The following is a 19,779-nucleotide window of genomic DNA, read 5'->3' on the forward strand; positions in this document are numbered from 1 at the left end:
GAGGATTTAGAAGAGGATTTGAGGGTGAAACTCTGTGGTCGTTATAATAAACAAGTTTTATTTGAACAGTGTCGTGAGGTTCCCTACCCCAGCCCCAAAGGGCTCCGCTACCCCTACCCCCACCCCCAAGGAACCCCCCCGTCCCCAAAGGTCCCCGGGCTCCCAAAGGACCACCCGGCCCCCAAGGGCCCCCAAAGAACCCCCCCCGGGTCCCCAAAGAGTCCCCTCCCTATTTTTTAATACTTTTTTAAGGCTTTATTATATCTTTTCAGAACAAGTTATTTTCTTAATGTCTATCCTAAACCCATTTTACAAGTTGAAGTACCCATCCTTCTCACCCACAACTTTACTTTACGACTTTTTGCACATCCCAAGATCAAGCAATACTTTTCAAAAGACATTTCAGAACAAGTTCTTTTCTTAGTGACCGTCCTAAACCCATTTTACAAATTGAAGTAGCCATTCTTTTTATACATCGCTTTACTTGGAAGCTTTTTGTCTACTCTAATAACACGTAAAACATTTCAAAGGGCATCGCAGAGCAAGGTATCCTCTTAACGTTATTTCTATACCCATTTTAATAACAGAAGTTCCCCAACTTCACAACAACAACGTTACTATCAAGCTTTTTGAGTATACCAACACAAAAAAATATTTGTCGAAAGGCAATTCAGAAAAAGTTCTTTTCTTAATGTCCTTCCTAAACCCATTTTAAAAATTTAAGTACCCATCCTTTTCACTCACAAATTTACTATATTGCCTTTTTTAATACTCAAATACCAAGCAATACTTTTCAAAGGACATTTCAGAACACGTTATTTTCTTAATGTCATTCCTAAACCCATTTTACAAGTTGAAGTACCCATCCTTTTCACCCACAACTTTACTATACTGCCTTTTTGAATGCTCCAACACCAGGCAATACTTTTCAAATAGCATTTCACAATAAGTTCTTTTTTTAATGTACCTCCTAAACCTATTTTACAAATTGAAGAACCCATCCATTTCACCCACAACTTTACTTTACAGCTTTTTAGATACCTCAACACCAAGCAATACTTTTCAAAAGGCATTTCAGAGCAAGTTCTTTTCATAATGTCCATCCTAAACCCATTTTACAAGTTGAAGTACCCATCCTTTTCACCCATAACTTTGCTATACTGCTTCTTGAATGCACCAACACCTAGCAATACGTTTTAAAAGGCATTTCAGAACAAGTTCTTTTCTTAATGTCCCTCCTAAACCCATTTTACGAATTGAAGTACCCTTTTTCGACACAACTTTACTTTACAGATTTTTGAATGCTCCAACACCAAGAACTAATTTTCAAAGGGCATTTCAGACCAATTTCTTTTCTTAATGTCCTTCCTAAACCCATTTTACAGTTTGAAGTACCCATACTTTTCACCCACAACTTTACTATACTGCCTTTTTGAATGCCGCAACACCAAGCAATACTTTTCAAATGGCATTTCAGAACAAGTTATTTTCTTAATGTCATTCCTAAACCCATTTTACAAGTTGAAGTACCCATCCTTTTCAACCACAACTTTACTTTACAGCTTTTTGAATGCCCCAAAACCAAGCAATACTTTTCAAATGGGATTTCAGAACAAGTTATTTTCTTAATGTCATTCCTAAACCCATTTTACAAGTTGAAGTACCCATCCTTTTCACCCACAACTTTACTTTACAGCTTTTTGAATGCCCCAACACCTAGCAGTACTTTTCAAAGACTTTATTATATCTTTTCAGAACAAGTTCTTTACGTAATGTCTTTCCTAAACCAATTTTACAAGTTGAAGTACTCATCTTTTCCTCCACAGCTTTACTATAAGGCTTTTCGAATACCCCAACATCAAGCAATACTTTTCAAAAGGCTTTATTATATCTTTTCAGAACAAGTTCTTTACGTAATTTTCTTCCTAAACCCTTTTTACAAGTTGAAGTACTTATCTTCTTCCCCACAACTTTACTTTACGACTTTTTTGCACATCCAAACATCAAGCAATACTTTCTAAAACATCTTATTATATCTTTCAGATTAATTTTCTTTCTTAATGTCTTTCACAAACCAATTTTACAAGTTGAAGTAGTTATCTTTTTCACCACAACTTTACTTTACGACTTTTTTGCACACCCCAAGATCAAGCAATACTTTTCAAAAGGTTTTATTATATCTTTTCAGAACAAGTTATTTTCTTAATATGCTTCTTAAACCAATTTTACAAATTCTAAATTTTTCCTTAGTAGATAGAAAAAGCTATATCATAGCTGTGAATATTTTCTCGAAAGATAAGCAGTTCTATTTCAATTTTAAATTTTCTCAATGAAGTGAAGAAAAGTTCAAGTTCTCTTCTGAATTTTCTCAATGAAAAAGAAATTAGTTTTTAATCAATTCTATTTTTCCAAATAATATAAAAATTTTCCATTTCGGTTCAGATTTTTCTCAAAGGGATGAAAAAATTTAAAATACTGTTCCAAATTTTTCACAGAAGATAGAAAAGTTCAAGTTATCTTCGGACTATTACTAAAAAACACAATTCAATTCTAATTTTTCCAGAGAAAATAAAAATCTTCCACTTCAGTTTTAGGTTTACCGAAGACATAAAAAACTTTAAAGTTCAATTTTTAATTTTTCTATGGTAGATAGAAAAAGCTAAAGCATAGTTGCGAATATTTTCCTGGAAAACAAAAAGTTCTAGTTCAATTTTCAATCTTCTCAACGAAGTCAAGGAAAGTTCAAGTTCTATTCTGAATTTTCTCAATGAAAAAGAAATTAGTTATTGATCATTTCTATTTTTCCAAATAATATAAAAATTTTCCACTTTAGTTTAGATCTGTCTCGAAGAGATGAAAAAATTAAAATAATGTTCCAAATTTTTCACAGAAGATAAAATAGTTCAAGTTCTCTCCTGAACTTTACCAAAGAACACAATTAAATTCTAATTTCTCCAGAGAAAATGAAAATCTTTCACTTCAGTTCTTTTTTTCGCAATGACATATAGAAATTTTAATTTCAATTTTAAATTTTTCGGTGAAAGATAGAAAAAGTAATACCATACTTTTGAATATTTTCCCGGAAGATAAAAAGTTCTAGTTCAATTTAAAATTTTCTCAACGAAGAGAAAAAAAGCTCAAGTTCTCTTCTGAATTTTACCAAAAGACACACTTCAATTCCAATTTTTCCACAGAAAACAAAAATCTTCCACTTCAGTTTTATTTTCACCAAGGTCATAAAGAAATTTAAAGTTTTATTCTAAATTTTTCTGTAGTAGATAGAAAAAGCAATACCACAGTTGCGAATATTTTTCCAGAAGACAAAAAGTTCTTGTTCAATTTTTAACTTTCTCAACGCAGTCAAAGGAAAGTTCAACTTCTATCCTGAATGTTCTTAATGAAAAAAGAAATTAGCTACTGATTATTTCTATTTTTCCAAATAATATAACAATTTTTCACTTTAGTTCAGATCTGTCTTGAAGAGATGAAAAATTTAAAATACTGTTCCAAATTTTTAACAGAAGATAAAAAAGTTCAAGGTCTCTTCTGAATTTTACCAAAGAACGCACTTCAATTGTAATTTCTTCAGAGAAAATAAAAATATTCCACTTCAGTTTTAAGTTCAACAGAGACATAAAGAAATTAAAGTTCTATTCTAAATTTTTCCGTAGTAAATAGGAAAAGCTATACCATAGTTGTGAATATTTTCCCGGAAGATAAAAAGTTCTAGTTCAATTTTAAATTTTCTCAACGAAGTGAAGAAAAGTTCAAGTTCTCTTCTGAATTTTCTCAATGAAAAAGAAATTAGTTATTGATCATTTCTATTTTTCCAAATAATATAAAAATTTTCCACTTTAGTTCAGATCTGTCTCGAAGAGATGAAAAATTTGAAATACTGTTCCAAATTTTTCACAGAAGATAAAAAAGTTCAAGCTCTCTTCGGAATTTTACCAAAGAACACAATTCAATTCTAATTTCTCCAGAGAAAATAAAAATCTTCCACTTCAGTTCTAAATGTCACAGACATAAAGAAATTTAGAGTTCAATTCTAAATTTTTCGGTAGAAGATAGAAAAAGTAATACCATACTTGTGAATATTTTCACGGAAGATAAAAAGTTCTAGTCCAATTTACAATTTTCTCAACGAAGTGAAGAAAAGTTCAAGTTCTCTTCTGAATTTTACCAAAGAACACGATTCAATTCTAATTTCTCCAGAGAAAATAAAAATCTTCCACTTAAGTTCTTTATTTCACAAGGACATAAAGAAATTTAAAGTTCATTTCTAAATTTTTCGGTGGAAGATAGAAAAAGCAATACCATACTTGTGAATATTTTCCCGGAAGATAAAAAGTTCTAGGTCAATTTAAAATTTTCTCAACGAAGTGAAGAAAAGTTCAAGTTCTCTTCTGAATTTTACCAAAGAACACAATTCAATTCTAATTTCACCAGAGAAAATACAAATTTCCCACTTCAGTTCTTTATTTCACAAAGACATAAAGAAATTTAAAGTTCAATTCTAAGTTTTTCGGTGGAAGATAGAAAAAGTAATACCATACTTGTGAATATTTTCCCGGAAGATAAAAAGTACTAGTTAAATTTAAAATTTTCTCAATGAAGTGAAGAAAAGTTCAAGTTCTCTACTGAATTTTACTAAACAACACAACTCATTTTTAATTACTCCAGTTAAAATAAAAATATTCCTATTCAGTTTCAAATTCACCACCGTCATAGAGAAATTTAAAGTTATGTTCAAAATATATCAACGCAAGACAGAAAAAGTAATACTCGGAATGTTGTCATTTTCCATGAAGATCGAGAGATTAACATTATATGTAATTTTTAATTAATTCAGTTCTGATTTTTCTCAGAGATGAAAAATTTTGAAGATAAAAAGTTTCACTTCAATTCTGAATTTTTCTCAATAAAAATGAAATAAGTTATTGATCAATTCTATTTTCCCAAAATAATATAAAAATTTTCGACTTCAGTTCAGATTTTTCTCAAACATTTGAAAAAATTTAAAATACCGTTCCAAATTTTTCATAGAAGATAGAAAAGTTCAAGTTCTCTTCTGAATTTTACCAAAGAACAAAATTCATTTCTAATTTCTCCAGAGAAAATACAAAGCTTCCATGGCAGTTTTAAGTTCACCAAGAAAAAGAAATTTAAAGTTCAATTCTAAATTTTTCGGTGGAAGATAGATAAAGTAATAACATACTTGTGAATATTTTCCCGGAAGATAAAAAGTTCTATTTCAATTTAAAATTTTCTCAACGAAGTGAAGAGAAGTTCAAGTTCTCTTCTGAATTTTACCAAAGAACCGAATTCAATTCTAATTTCTCCAGAGAAAATAAAAATATTCCAATTCAGTTCTTTATTTCACAAAGACATAAAGAAATTTAAAGTTCAATTCTAAATTTTTCGGTGGAAGATAGAAAAAGTAATACCATACTTGTGAATATTTTCCCGGAAGATAAAAAGTTCTAGTTCAATTGAAAATTTTCTCAACGAAGTGAAGAAAAGTTCAAGTTCTCTTCTGAACTTTACCAAAGAACACACTTCAATTCTAATTTCTCCAGAGAAAATAAAAATATTCCACTTCAGTTTTAAGTTCCCCAAAGAAATAAAGAAATTTAAAGTTCTATTCTAAATTTTTAGATCGAAGATAGAAAAAGTAATACACTATGATTGTGATTATTTTCCATGAAGATCAAAAGTTTCACTTTATTTATAATTTTTATTAAATTCAGTTATTATTTTTATCAAAGAGATGAAAAATTTAAAGTTCTGTTCAAAATTTTTAATATAAGATATAAAAATTTATACATTGATTGTGAATATTCAACATGAAGATAAGGAACTCCACTTTAATTCTGAATTTTCTCAAAGATGTGCAAATTGTTTAAGTTCTCTTCTAAATTTTCTTAAAGAAGAGAAAAAAGTTAGCTCAATTCTGAATTTTACCAATGAAAATGGAAAAAACCTTCAACTTCAGTTCTTAATTTCTCAAAGACGTAAAATAATTAAAGTTGAGTTCCAAATTTTTCTGTAGAAGATAGGAAAAGTTATACTATGATTGTGATTATTTTCCAGTGAAGATAAAAAGTTTCACTTTAATTCTAATTTTCTTAAATTCATTTCCGATTTTTTGCAAAGAGATGAAAAATTTAAAGTTCTGTTCCAAATTTTTTTCATAGAAGATAGAAAAATTTATACATTGATTTTGAATATTCGACATGATGATAAGGAGCACCACTTTAATTTTGAGTTTTCTCGAAGAAGTGCAAATTGTTCAAGTTTTCATCTAAATTTTCTTAAAGAAGAGAAAAAAGATAACTCAATTCTGAATTTTATTAATGAAAATGAAAAAACTTTCCGCTTCAGTTCTTAATTTCTCAGACATAAAAAATTTAAAGCTTAGTTCTAAATTTTTCCGTAGAAGATGGGACAAGCTATACTATGATTTTGATTATTGTCCAATGGAGATAAAAAGTTTAACTTAATTCTAAATTTTCTTAAATAGAGTTCCGATTTTTATCAAAGAGATGAAAAAATTTAAAGTTCTGTTCCAAGTTTTTAATAGAAGATAGAAGAATTTATACATTGATCGTGAATATTCATCATGAAGAATAAAATTTCCACTTTAATTCTAAGTTTTCTCAATGAAGTACAAAATGTTCAAGTTCTCTTCTACTTTTTCCAAGAAAATAGAAAGTTCCCACTTCAGTTCTGTTTTTTTTCTAAAATAGATGAAAAATTTAAAGTTTTATTCTAATTTTAAATTAAATTTTAGCTCCTTTGTCTTATGGATTTACCCCTCACATTTTTAAATTAGAAAATGATTGACTCGTTCTATTATTAAAGACAATCGTTCAAACTCGTTCATCTAACCTCCAAAACAATAGGTTAGGTTAGGTATAAATAAATATTAATAAATAAATAGAAACATTTCTACATGTTTAAGTTAGGTTAGGTTAAGTTAACTTATCGTGAGCGCTCATGATAAGTTAACCTAACCTTTTCCGGCGAGTATGGTTAGGTTAGGTTAGATTAGGTTTGGTTAGATTAGGTTAGGTTAGCCTACGTACGTAGAACGTAGAAGTACGATAAAGTAGAACGAGTCACTCATTTTCTAATTCGAAATTTTGAGGGGTAAATCCATAAGACAAAGGAGCTAAAATTTAATTTAAAATTAGAATAAAACTTTAAATTTTTCATCTCTTTGAGAAAAAAAACAGAACTGAAGTGGAACCTTTTTATTTTCTTGGAAAAATTAGAAGAGAACTTGAACATTTTGCACTTCATTGAGAAAATTTAGAATTAAAGTGGAAATTTTAATTTCCACTTTCAAATTTTAAAGTGGAAATTAAAGTGGAAACAAGTATGGTATTACTTTTTCTATCTTCCACCGAAAAACTTAGAATTGAACTTTAAATTTCTTTATGTCTTTGTGAAATAAAGAACTGAAGTGGGAAATTTTTATTTTCTCTGGTGCAATTAGAATTGAATTGTGTTCTTTGGTAAAATTCAGAAGAGAACTTGAACTTTTCTTCACTTCGTTGAGAAGATTTTAAATTGAACTAGAACTTTTTATCTTCCGGGAAAATATTCACAAGTATGGTATTATTTTTCTATCTTCCACCGAAAAATTTAGAAATGAACTTTAAATTTCTTTATGTCTTTGTGAAATAAAGAACTAAGTGGAAGATTTTTATTTTCTCTGGTTAAATTAGAATTGAAGCGTGTTCTTTGGTAAAATTCAGAAGAGAACTTGAACTTTTCTTCACTTCGTTGAGAAAATTTTAAATTGAACTAGAACTTTTTTATCTTCCGTGAAAATATTCACAAATATGATATTACTTTTTCTATCTTGCACCGAAAAATTTAGAATTGAACTTTAAATTTCTTTATGTCTTTGTGAAATAAAGAACTGAAGTGGAAGATTTTTGTTTTCTCTGGAGAAATTAGAATTAATTTGTGTTCTTTGGTAAAATTCCGAAGAGAACTTGAACTTTTTTATCTTCTGTGAAAAATTTGGAACAGTATTTTAAATTTTTCATCTCTTCGAGACAGATCTGAACTAAAGTGGAAAATTTTTATATTATTTGGAAAAATAGAAATGATCAATAACTAATTTCTTTTTCATTGAAAAAATTCAGAATAGAACTTGAACTTTTCTTCATTTCGTTGAGAAAATTTAAAATTAAACTAGAACTTTTTATCTTCCGGGAAAATATTCACAACTATGGTATAGCTTTTCCTATTTACTATGGAAAAATTTAGAATAGAACTTTAAATTTCATTATGTCTTTGGGGAACTTAAAACTGAAGTGGAAGATTTTTATTTTCTCTGGAGAAATTAGAATTGAAGTGTGTTCTTTGGTAAATTTCAGAAGTGAACTTGAACTTTTCTTCTCTTCGTTGAGAAAATTTTAAATTGAACTACGTAAAACATTTTATCTTGTGGGAAAATATTCACAAGTATGGTATTACTTTTTCTATCTTCCACCGAAAAATTTAGAATTGAACTTTAAATTTCTTTATGTCTTTGTGAAATAAAGAACTGAAGTGGAAGATTTTTATTTTCTCTGTAGAAATTAAAATTGAATTGTGTTCTTTGGTAAAATTCAGAAGAGAACTTGAACTTTTTTATCTTCTCTGAAAAATTTGGAACAGCATTTTAAATTTTTCATCTCTTCGAGATAGATCTGAACTAAAGTGGAAAATTTTTATATTATTTGGAAAAATAGAAATGATCAATAACTAATTTCTTTTTCATTGAGAAAATTCAGAATAGAACTTGAACTTTCCTTGACTGCGTTGAGAAAATTAAAAATTGAACTAGAACTTTTTGTCTTCCGGGAAAATATTCGCAACTATGCTATAGCTTTTTCTATCTACTACAGATAAATTTAGAATAAAACTTTAAATTTCTTTATGTCTTTGGTGAACTTAAAACTGAAGTGAAAGATTTTCATTTTCTCTGGAGAAATTATAATTGAACAGTGTTCTTTGGTAAAATTCCTGAAGAGAACTTGGACTTTTCTTCTCTTCGTTGAGAAAATTTTAAATTGAACTAGAACTTTTTATCTTCCGGGAAAATATTCACAAGTATGGTATTACTTTTTCTATCTTTCACCTGTCTTTGTGAAATAAAGAACTGAAGTGAAAGATTTTTATTTTCTCTGGAGAAATTAGAATTGAATTGTGTTCTTTGGTAAAATTCAGAAGAGAACTTGAACATTTTTATCTTCTGTGAAAATTTGGAACATTATTTTAATTTTTTCATCTCTTCGAGACAGATCTGAACTAAAGTGGAAAATTTTTATATTATTTGGAAAAATAGAAATGATCAAGAACTAATTTCATTTTCATTGAGAAAATTCAGAATAGAACTTGAACTTTCCTTGGCTTCATTGAGAAAGTTGGAAATTGAACTAGAACTTTTTGTCTTCCGGGAAAATATTTGCAAACATGGTATAGCTTTTTCTATCTACTACAGATAAATTTAGAATAGAACTTTAAAGTTCTTTATGTCTTTGGTGAACTTAAAACTGAAGTGGAAGATTTTTTTCTTCTCTGGAGAAATTAGAATTGAATTGTGTTCTTTGGTAAAATTCAGAAGAGAACTTGAAATTTTCTATCTTCTATGAAAACTTTGGAACAGTATTTTAAATTTTTTCATCCCTTTGAGAAAAATCTGCACCGAAGTGGAAAATTTTTATATTATTTGGAAAAATAGAATTGATTAAAAACTAATTTCTTTTTCATCGAGAAAATTCAGAAGAGAACTTGAACTTTTCTTCACTTCATTGAGAAAATTTAAAATTGAAATAGAACTGCTTATCTTTCGAGAAAATATTCACAGCTATGATATAGCTTTTTCTATCTACTAAGGAAAAATTTAGAATTTCTAAAAATTGGTTGAAGAAGTATATTAAGAAAATAACTTGTTCTGAGAAAATGTAATATAGCCTTTAGAAATGTGTTGCTTGATCTTGGGGTGTGCAAAAAAGTCGTAAAGTAAAGTTGTGGGGAAAAAGATAACTATTTCAACTTGTGAAATGGGTTTGTGAAGGACATTAAGAAAAAAAATTATTCTGAAAAGATATAATAAAGTCTTTTGGAAAGTATTGCTTGATGTTTGGATGTGCAAAAAAGTCATAAAGTAAAGTTGTGGGGAAAAAGATAAGTACTTAAACTTGTAAAATGGGTTTAGGAAGAAAATTACGTAAAGAACTTGTTCTGAAAAGATATAATAAAGTCTTTTGAAAAGTATTGCTTGATGTTGGGGTATTAGAAAAGCCTTATAGTAGTAAAGTTGTGGGGGAAAAGATGAGTACTTCAACTTGTAAAATTGGTTTAGGAAGGACATTACGTAAAGAACTTGTTCTGAAAAGACATAATAAAGTCTTTGAAAAGTATTGCTTGGTGTTGGAGCATTCAAAAAGCTGTAAAGTAAAGTTGTGGTTAAAAAGTATGGGTACTTCAACTTTTAAAGTGGGTTTAGGAATGACATTAAGAAAATAACTTGTTCTGAAATCCCATTTAAAAAGTATTGCTTGGTTTTGGGGCATTCAAGAAGCATTATAGTAAAGTTGTGGGTGCAAAGGATGGGTACTTTAAGTTGTAAAATGGGTTTAGGAATGACATTAAGAAAATAACTTGTTCTTAAATGCCATTTCAAAATTGTTGATTGGTGTTGCCGCATTAAAAAATGAAGCATTATAAAGTTGTGGGTGAAAAGGATGGGTACTTCAACTTGTAAAATGGGTTTAGGAAGGACATTAAGAAAAGAAATTGTTCTGAAATGCCTTTTGAAAAGTATTGCTTGGTGTTGGAGCATTCAAAAAGCTGTACAGTAAAGTTGTGTCTAAAAAGGATGGGTACTTCAATTTGTAAAACGGGTTTAGGAGGGACATTAAGAAAGGAACTTGTTGTGAAATGCATTGAAAAGTATTGCTGGGTGTTGGGGCATTCAAGAAGCAGTATAGCAAAGTTGTGGGTGAAAAGGATGGGTACTTCAACTTGTAAAATGGGTTTAGGATGGACATTATGAAAAGAACTTGCTCTGAAATGTCCTTTGAAAAGTATTGCTTAGTGTTGAGGTATCTAAAAAGCTATAAAGTAAAGTTTTTGGGTGAAATGGATGGGTTCTTCAATTTGTAAAATAGTTTTAGGAGGTACATTAAAAAAAAGAACTTATTGTGAAACGCCATTTGAAAAGTATTGCTTGGTTTTGGGGCACTCAAAAAGCTGTAAAGTAAATTTGTGGGTGAAAAAGATGGGTACTTCAACTTGTAAAATGGGTTTAGGAATGACATTAAGAAAATAACTTGTTCTGAAATGTCCTTTGAAAAGTATTGCTTGGTGTTGGAGCATTCAAAAAGGCAGTATAGTAAAGTTATGGGTGAAAAGGATGGGTACTTCAACTTGTAAAATGGGTTTAGGAAGGAAATTAAGAACAGAAATTGTTCTGAAAGGCCTTTTGAAAAGTATTGCTTGGTGTTGGAGCATTCAAAAAGGCTGTAAAGTAAATTTTTGGTTGAAAAGGATGGGTACTTCAACTTGTAAAATGGGTTTAGGAAGGAAATTAAGAAAAGAACTTGTTCTGAAATGCCATTTGAAAAGTCTTGCTTGGTGTTGGAGCATTCAAAAAGCTGTAAAGTAAAGCTGTGGGTGAAAAGGATGGCTACTTCAATTTGTAAAATGGGTTTAGGACGGTCACTAAGAAAAGAACTTGTTCTGAAATGTCTTTTGAAAAGTATTGCTTGATCTTGGGATGTGCAAAAAAGTCGTAAAGTAAAGTTGTGGGTGAGAAGGATGGGTACTTCAACTTGTAAAATGGGTTTAGGATAGACATTAAGAAAATAACTTGTTCTGAAAAGATATAATAAAGCCTTAAAAAAGTATTAAAAAATGGAGAGGGGACTCTTTGGGGACCCGGGGGGGGGCGGTCTTTGGGGGTCCAGGGGGCCCTTGGGGGCCGGGTGGTCCTTTGGGAGCCTGGGTGACCTTTGGGGACCGGGGCTTCTTTCGGGGTTGGGGTAAGGGGATCGGAGCCCTTTGGGGTTGGGGTAGGGGACCTCACGACACTGTTCAAATGGAACTTGTGTATTATAACGACCACAGAGTTTCACCCTCAAATCCTCTTCTAAATCCTCTTCTAAAATCCTCTTTTAAAATGTCTCTAACTGTTTCGCCCAAATAATTCCCTAAAATGTCTAAAACGGTTTCGCCCAAATAACCCCTAAACGTAATTTCTGCGTGTTCCTTTTGTTTTGACATCCCTGCACTGTCACATTTGAAATTCCTATGAAACCCTTTCCCGCGTTAATCTCTTCATCTCTAAAAATCAAAAGATTCACCCGGAGATAATTCCCCTTTCGTGACAAATCAACCTTGACATCATCCGTCAGACATTAATAAACTTCGCCCGGAAACAATTCTCCTGGAAATTAATTCCCCTTTCGTGACAAATCAATCAACCTTGACATCGTCTGTCAGACATTAAAAAACTTCGCCCAGAAACAATTCTCTTGAACGAACTCCAAAGACATTAATAAACTTCGCCCGGGAACAATTTTCCTGGACGAACTCCAATTTATCGGAAACGTGCTCTCCCTGGGGATTCCATGCCCATATATGGTGTGGGATCGGGACTGACAGCACAGGTGTTCTCCCTGGGGATTCCATGCCCATATATGGTGCCCCGTCAAGACTGACAGCACAGGTGTTCTCCCTAGGGGCTCTATGCCCATATATGGACTCCCGTCGGCATTAAACTAAATTGTAGATGGCAGCAGGGGTGAGGGGTAGGACCTCATGAGGCCTTTCTACTGGCATATAAGGTTTATATAGAAAGTTGTTGTAGAAATTTCAAAAGGGGCTCATTTGATTGGAAATTGAAATTGCCTTTTTTAATAGTCGAAAGTGAGTGGAGAGTAATTAATCCCCCCTCCCTCTTACGCCCTCCATTTCCCCAAACACATTCAATCAAAGCTTAGAGATAGCCATTTTTGTTCAACGTAGATGAAAGTTCTGGAAATTATGTATTTAAGGATGACAAACCCCCGAGTCCCCAGGGCAAAAGTTGTAAGTTATGCCCAGGTGGCATATAAGGTTTTCAATGATAGAGTTGTCGTAAAAACTTCAAAAGGGGCTCATTCAATTGGAAATTGAGAGGGATAGTGCCCTTTTTAATAGTTGAAAGTGATTGGAGGGTAACTAACCCCTCTCTCACACGAACCATTCCCACAAACACATCCAATCAACGTTTGCAGATAGCCATTTTGCTCAACGTAGTAGAGAGTTCTGGCAAATAGGTCTTTGAGGATGACAACCCCCCCCCATCCAGCCCTCAGGGGGAGAGTTGAAAGTCATCCCCTGGGGGCATATGAGGTTTTTTATTGAAAGTACTTTCGTAGTCACTTCAAAAAGGCTCGTTCGACTAGAAATTGAAAGGGCTAGGGCCTTTTTCAATAACTAAAAGTGATTCGACAAAGAATAACGCCCCTCTCACGCCCACCATTTTCCCAGACACATCCAATCAAGATTTTGAGATAGCCATTTTGTGTAACGTAGTTGAAAGTTCTGGAAATTAGGTCTTAGAGGATGACAACCACCCTCAGAGCCCTTAGGGTAAGAGTTTTAATTTATGCCCCGGGGCCATATAAGGTGTTTATAGGAAGTGTTGTCATAGAAACTCGAAAAAGGCTCATTCGATTGGAATTCGAAAGGCCTAGTCCCCTTTTTAATAGACGAAAGTAATTGGAAGGGTTGACATTTTTATAGTAAAGATCGATGTGGATATAATGTGTTATTTTTTTTTTATTGTTGTTGTTGTTTAGACCAGGGCACTTTATATCAAAGGAGTTGTCGTAGGAACTTCAAAAAGGGCTCATTCGATTGAAAATAGAAAGGGCTGATGTCCTTTTTAATAGTCGAAAGTGATTGGATGGAAACTAATCTCCCCCCCCCATCCTCACCCACCCAATTGACATTATTTTTAAAAAATAAACTTTGCCACAAGATTAAATCAAAACGCACTGCGTTAAGGCTAATTCCTAATAAGGCATCTCTGCAGTATCCCAAGAATGACTGAGGGTGTTATGTTCAAACTTTTGGGGCTACTTCTGCTCTTAAAATTGAACCAAATCAAAATAGCGTAAGTGTATCCAAGGTATCAAAGAAATTAAACAGATTTTTTTTGCAAATGGTATCAAGTTTTCCATTTTAGGTAAATTAGAGGAGGTATTAAGATAAATTAAACCCTGCTGTTTGAGTCCTGATTTTTAAAAGGGTATATGTTGCTAAATATCGTTGAGAAATGTGCCTCCGGTATACAAATAGAAGGCCAGACAATAAATTCTTAAGAAAAAGAAAATACTTGAATTATTATTTTCTTCTTCTCTTAAAAGACTAAATCAATATAAAATGAACATAAATTTATTTAAGAAAACTTTTTTCACAAAATAAGTTTTTCAAAGAAAAGTAAAGAACTCCATTAAACAAAAAATGAGCAAAAATAAAATGAAATAATCTGCCATGCATGAAACTACCACAAATCAGCATCGATAAATAAATGAAACTTAAAACGAACCGAGATCACAATAAATAAACGAGTCAAACTCAAAACGAGCAGAAATTAACATGAATTGGGCTCAAAACCCCTAAGCCTTCCAAAGGCCAGAACATAATTTTCACTTTACTGAAAAAAAAAATGAATGTGCATTGTCAGTTTAATATACATATACCGATATTTACTAATCAAATTCTTAATTTTTTTTTATTTATTAAAGTTATAAAAGTAAAAACATTTATTTTTTTTCATTAAAGTGCAAATTATGTTCTGGGCTTGGGATGGCATAGGAGTTTTGAGCCCAACTTATGTTAAATTCTGCTCTTTTTGAGTTTGACTCGGTTATTTATTGTAATTTCTGCTCGTTTTGGGTTTCATTTATTTACCGATGCTGATTTGTGGTAGTTTCACGCGTGGTAGATTATTTGATTTTATTTTTGCTCATTTTTTGTCTAATGGAGTTCTTTACTTTTCTTTGAAAAGCTTATTTGGTGGAAAACTTTTTTTAATTAATCAGCATTATAAGCCCTTTTTTTTATATATTTATTGACATCAAAATTCCGTTTTTTAAAGTTTCGATTACTCTTGAGCCGTATCGCTTATTTTTTTTTTATTGTTTTTTTTATTACGTATATGAGGGGGTTCGCCCCCTAATCAATACCTCGCTCTTTACGCTAAAGTTTGAATTTTGTTCGAAACCCCTCAATCACAAAGACTGTTTAAATAGAATAGATAGGTCTTTTGAAAGTATTAAAAAACTTTAGCGTGAAGAGCTAGGTATTGACTAGGAGGTGAACCCCCTCATATACGTAAAAATTTCTGTTTGTTTTAAGTTTTAATGTTGCCCCTTCCTTCAGTTGAAAAAACTTTTTTTTTTAAATTTAATTTCTGATCGTTTTTTAAATAATACTGAGAAATCCGGGGCCCCCTTCATAGAAATGTCCCTTCCCGCAAGAAAACATTCTTCATGGAAGATCCTCCCACGTAAACCCCTCCTCCGCCCCCCCCCCACCAGAAAAAATCCCTCCTGAAAACGGCGGTATACTTACAGATAATCCAAACTAAATGTGAATAATGGGCAAAGTTCATAACTTGCCGCCCTTCCCCCGGGAACTGTGGGGGATTAAGTCATCCTCAAATACATGTTTATTAGATTTTCGATTATGCTGACCAAAATGGCTCTCTCAAAATTTTGATTGGGGAGCTTCGGGAAAAAAACATGGGAGGGGGCCAAGTTGCCCTCCATTTTTTTGATCATTTAAAAACGGCACTAGAACTTTCAATTTCCTTTCGAATGAGCCCTCTCACGACATTCTAAGACTACTGGATCGATACGATCAAACCCTGAAAAAAAAAAAAAAAAAAAAAACCCTACCGTGAACTTTCTTCTGGCAAAAAAAAAAAAAAAAAAAAAAACCACATTTTTGCATACAGGAGCTAGAAACATCTACAGTAGGGTTTTCTGTTACGCTGAACCTGATGGTTTGATTTTCAATAAGATTCTATCTTTTTTAGGGGATGTTTCTCCCTTTTTTCGAAAATAGGGAATTTTTTTCAGGATCGTAACTTTTGATGAGTAAGACTAAACTTGATGAAACTTGTATATTTGAAATCAGCATGAAAATCCAATTCTTTTGATGTATCTACTGGTATAAATAAATATGCAGTTTTTTATAGTTTCGGTTACTATTGAGCCGGGTCACTCCTTACTTACAGTTCGTTACCACGAACTGTTTGATAAAAAAGAGGGCGCAGTTAATGTAGAAAAATAATTAAGAAATTATTAATTAATTAATAAATACATAAAAAATAATCAAAACAATAATAAAATAACTAAACTAAAATAATTAATAATAATAACTTTAAAATAGTTTTATTAATAAATGAAACTTTTTATAAAATTTGGCCTGTAAATTTTGTGGGAGACAGGATGGGGCTAATCAAGATTTTCCCCCGGCAGAAGAAAGGCTAGAACCGCCACTGGCCTGTTTCACGCGCATTTTCAAAATTTTTTAGGCTCAGGGCGGGGGATTTTTTTCCCCCCAAACGACTAATTCATTGCATGGTCTTGCCCATGTTGCAATACAGAAGGATCTGGTCCCATCCTTAGTGACGGGAAAGTCATGTCGTTTTGGGCACTAACTGCGGAAAAGGGGCGTCAATCCACAAAAATGTAGATGGGGGGGGATATATTTTTCAGAATAAAAGGGGGAATCCTGTTGTTTCTTATATTTTTTCATTGAAAATAACGGACAAGTTATATTTCAATGGAAAGACCAAAAGTGTATTTTTCAAAATACAGGAGGGAGAAGTGCCCCTCAATTGATGCATCAGCTGCAGAGGCATTGAAAAAATTAGGGCTCTTGATTTTACATAAACCGTAAATGAAATCAGATTTACCATGCTGTCTCCTAATATATATATTTTTTCATAATTAGCTTAGTTTCACCGCATAGCTGCGCTAAATTTAGGGTTCGATCTCATTAAATCCGCTACATACAATATTCGTCTCTGAATCATCCGGTATTTTTACTCCGGGTTTTTGCATTCACTGTGGCAGGTGTATGGTATGGCTACATTGCTACCAAATGCTTACAAAAACTATATGTTCAATGAACATTTACTATATTCTAGAGGTAGGCATTACGTGAAAAGTATCGGATATCAACTGTCACAACGATACTTCGCAAAAGTAAAACTTGGTATCGATAACTGTAATGTGTGGGGAAATGCGAGGTTAGAAGTTGTGACAGACAAATATTTTATATGTTCAAATAACATGAACTATAACTTTTTAAATGCTCAGTATTAAAATCTGAACGTTAATGAACAGTTAAATTTTTCTGTATGCGACACTGACAATCTTAACAAATATCAGTTTTCTAAATACGTAAAAGTGTGGGAATTGGCTACATATATTAATCGGTGGGTATCGAAAGTGTCGATACTAAATATCGTCCAGTATTATTATTTTGTAGGTTAGATAGTGTGAGGGTTGGGAAAATACAACTTCGCATGGGAAAGGAAAAATTGCAAAAGGTATATTACACATTTTCAAATATGGCTGCATATTTCACTAGCCAGTTATTTAGAATTCATACTTGACTGACAACACCAGATCACTTGCAGAGAAGTTTGCCGTGTCGTGACACTGTTTAGGTCCATTTTTCAGCTCCTCACAGCGGGAGCCGGAGACAAAACAAACATATATGCAGGGTTGCCACCACTGGTGATTTATCACCAATCTGGTGATTTTTCATCCTTCTGGTGATTTTTCTAGCGATTTTCTTAAATCTGGTGATTTTTGGTGACTTTCTTTTTTAATTCGGTGATTTTTGGTGATTTTCATTTTTACGAAATCATTTCATGATTTTCTACAAAAGTGGTTGACATTCCATGCATGATTGGTTTCCACAGTCTACTGGGGTGAAACAATCAGTGACTTTTATATTTTATGTCTTGACTTATTCGTTATTTCTAAAGAATGGCGTTATTTTGAGCTTTTCTGTATCCTTTTAGCTTGGCAATCAGCTTCCCTGTAGTCACAACTTTAATTTATAAATACATGCGTGTCCCATGTGTGCTATAAATGGATTGAGGCTCAGAAAAAAAGTAAAATAGTAGTTAAATAAATAGGTTAAAAATAGTAGTTAAATAAATAGGTTAAAAATAGTAGTTAAATAAATAGGTTAAAAATAGTAGTTAAATAAATAGGTTAAAAATAGTAGTTAAATAAATAGGTTAAAAATAGTAGTTAAATAAATAGGTTAAAAATAGTAGTTAAATAAATAGGTTAAAAATAGTAGTTAAATAAATAGGTTAAAAATAGTAGTTAAATAAATAGGTTAAAAATAGTAGTTAAATAAATAAAAAGGTTGTTTATCTCCAGAAACAGGATTTTAGGGTCACAATTTCAGTTTTGGCTGAAATTCCAGTTTTTGGTATAAATTCTTTCTTCTTGAGCAGTAACCTTTGTAAAAAATTAATTAAAAAAACTTTTTCCACAAAATAAGTTTTTCAAAGAAAATCAGAGAACCCATTAAACCAAATAATGAACAAAAATCAAAACGAATAATCTACCAATCGTGACATTTCCGCAAATCAGCATCGACAAATAAATTAAACCCAGAATGAACAGAAATTACAATGAATAACCGAGTAAAGCTCTAAACGACCAGAAATTAACATGAGTTGGGGTCAAAACCCCTATACTTTCTCCAGGCCAGAACATAATTTGCACTTTACTGAAAAAATATAAATGTTTTTACTTTTATAACTTTAAAAAATCAAATAATATTAAGATTTTGATTGCTAAATATCAGTATATGTATATTAAACAGACAATGCTCATTCATTTGTATTTTTTTCAGTAAAGTGCAAATCATGTTTTTGCCTTGGGAAGGTAAAGGGGTTTTGAGCCCAACTTATGTTAATTTCTGCTCGTTTTTAGTTTGACTCGGTTATTTATTGTAATTTCTGTTCGTTTTGAGTTTCATTTATTTATCGATGCTGAATTGTGGTAGTTTCATGCTTGGTTGATTATTTGATTTTATTTTTGCTCATTTTTTGTTCAATGGAGTTTTTTACTTTTCTTTGAAAAACTTATTTTGTGGAAAAACTTTTTTTAATTAATTTCTGTTCGTTTTATATTGACATAGTCTTTTCAGAGAAAAAGGAAATAATATTTTAAATCTTTTCGTTTTTCTAAAGATTTATAGTTTAAATAAAGTTTATATATAGTTTAAATAGTTTTCTAAAGTTTATAGTTTAATTTATAGTTTATATAAACCTTAAATGCCCCCAGGGCGTAACTTACAACCCTTGCACTGAAAGCTCTGATGGGGTTATCATCCTTAAAAGACCTAATTTTCAGAACCTTCGAATACGTTGAACAAAATAGATATCTCAAAATTTTGATTGAATGTGTTTGGGGAAATGGTGGGCGTGAGAGGGGGGGTTATTTGCCCTTCAAACACTTTCAACTATTAAAAGGGCAATAGCCCTTTCAATTTTCAATTGAATGAGCCCTTTTGGATGTTTTTACAACATCAATTTCAATAAAAACCTTACATGCTCCCAGGGTATAACTTAAAACCCTTGCCCTGAGGGTTGTGGAAGGTGGGTGGGTTGTCATTCTTTAAGACCTCATTTCCAAAACTTTCAAATATGTTGAATAAAATGGCTATCTCCAATTTTTG

At 31.6% G+C, this 19,779-nt stretch overlaps 1 protein-coding gene across 1 annotated transcript in view; it reads right to left on the reverse strand.

Moving 5' to 3' along the window:
* The window catches only part of LOC148939865 (nuclear protein localization protein 4 homolog), a 217,502-nt gene that overhangs the window by 117,130 nt on the left and 80,593 nt on the right, over positions 1–19,779 (reverse strand). The window lies entirely within an intron of this gene.

The sequence above is a fragment of the Artemia sp. Qi Xiang Cuo genome, chromosome 20 (genome assembly GCF_049724085.1).
Source record: "Artemia sp. Qi Xiang Cuo chromosome 20, ASM4972408v1, whole genome shotgun sequence".
Lineage (NCBI taxonomy): Eukaryota > Metazoa > Arthropoda > Branchiopoda > Anostraca > Artemiidae > Artemia > Artemia sp. Qi Xiang Cuo.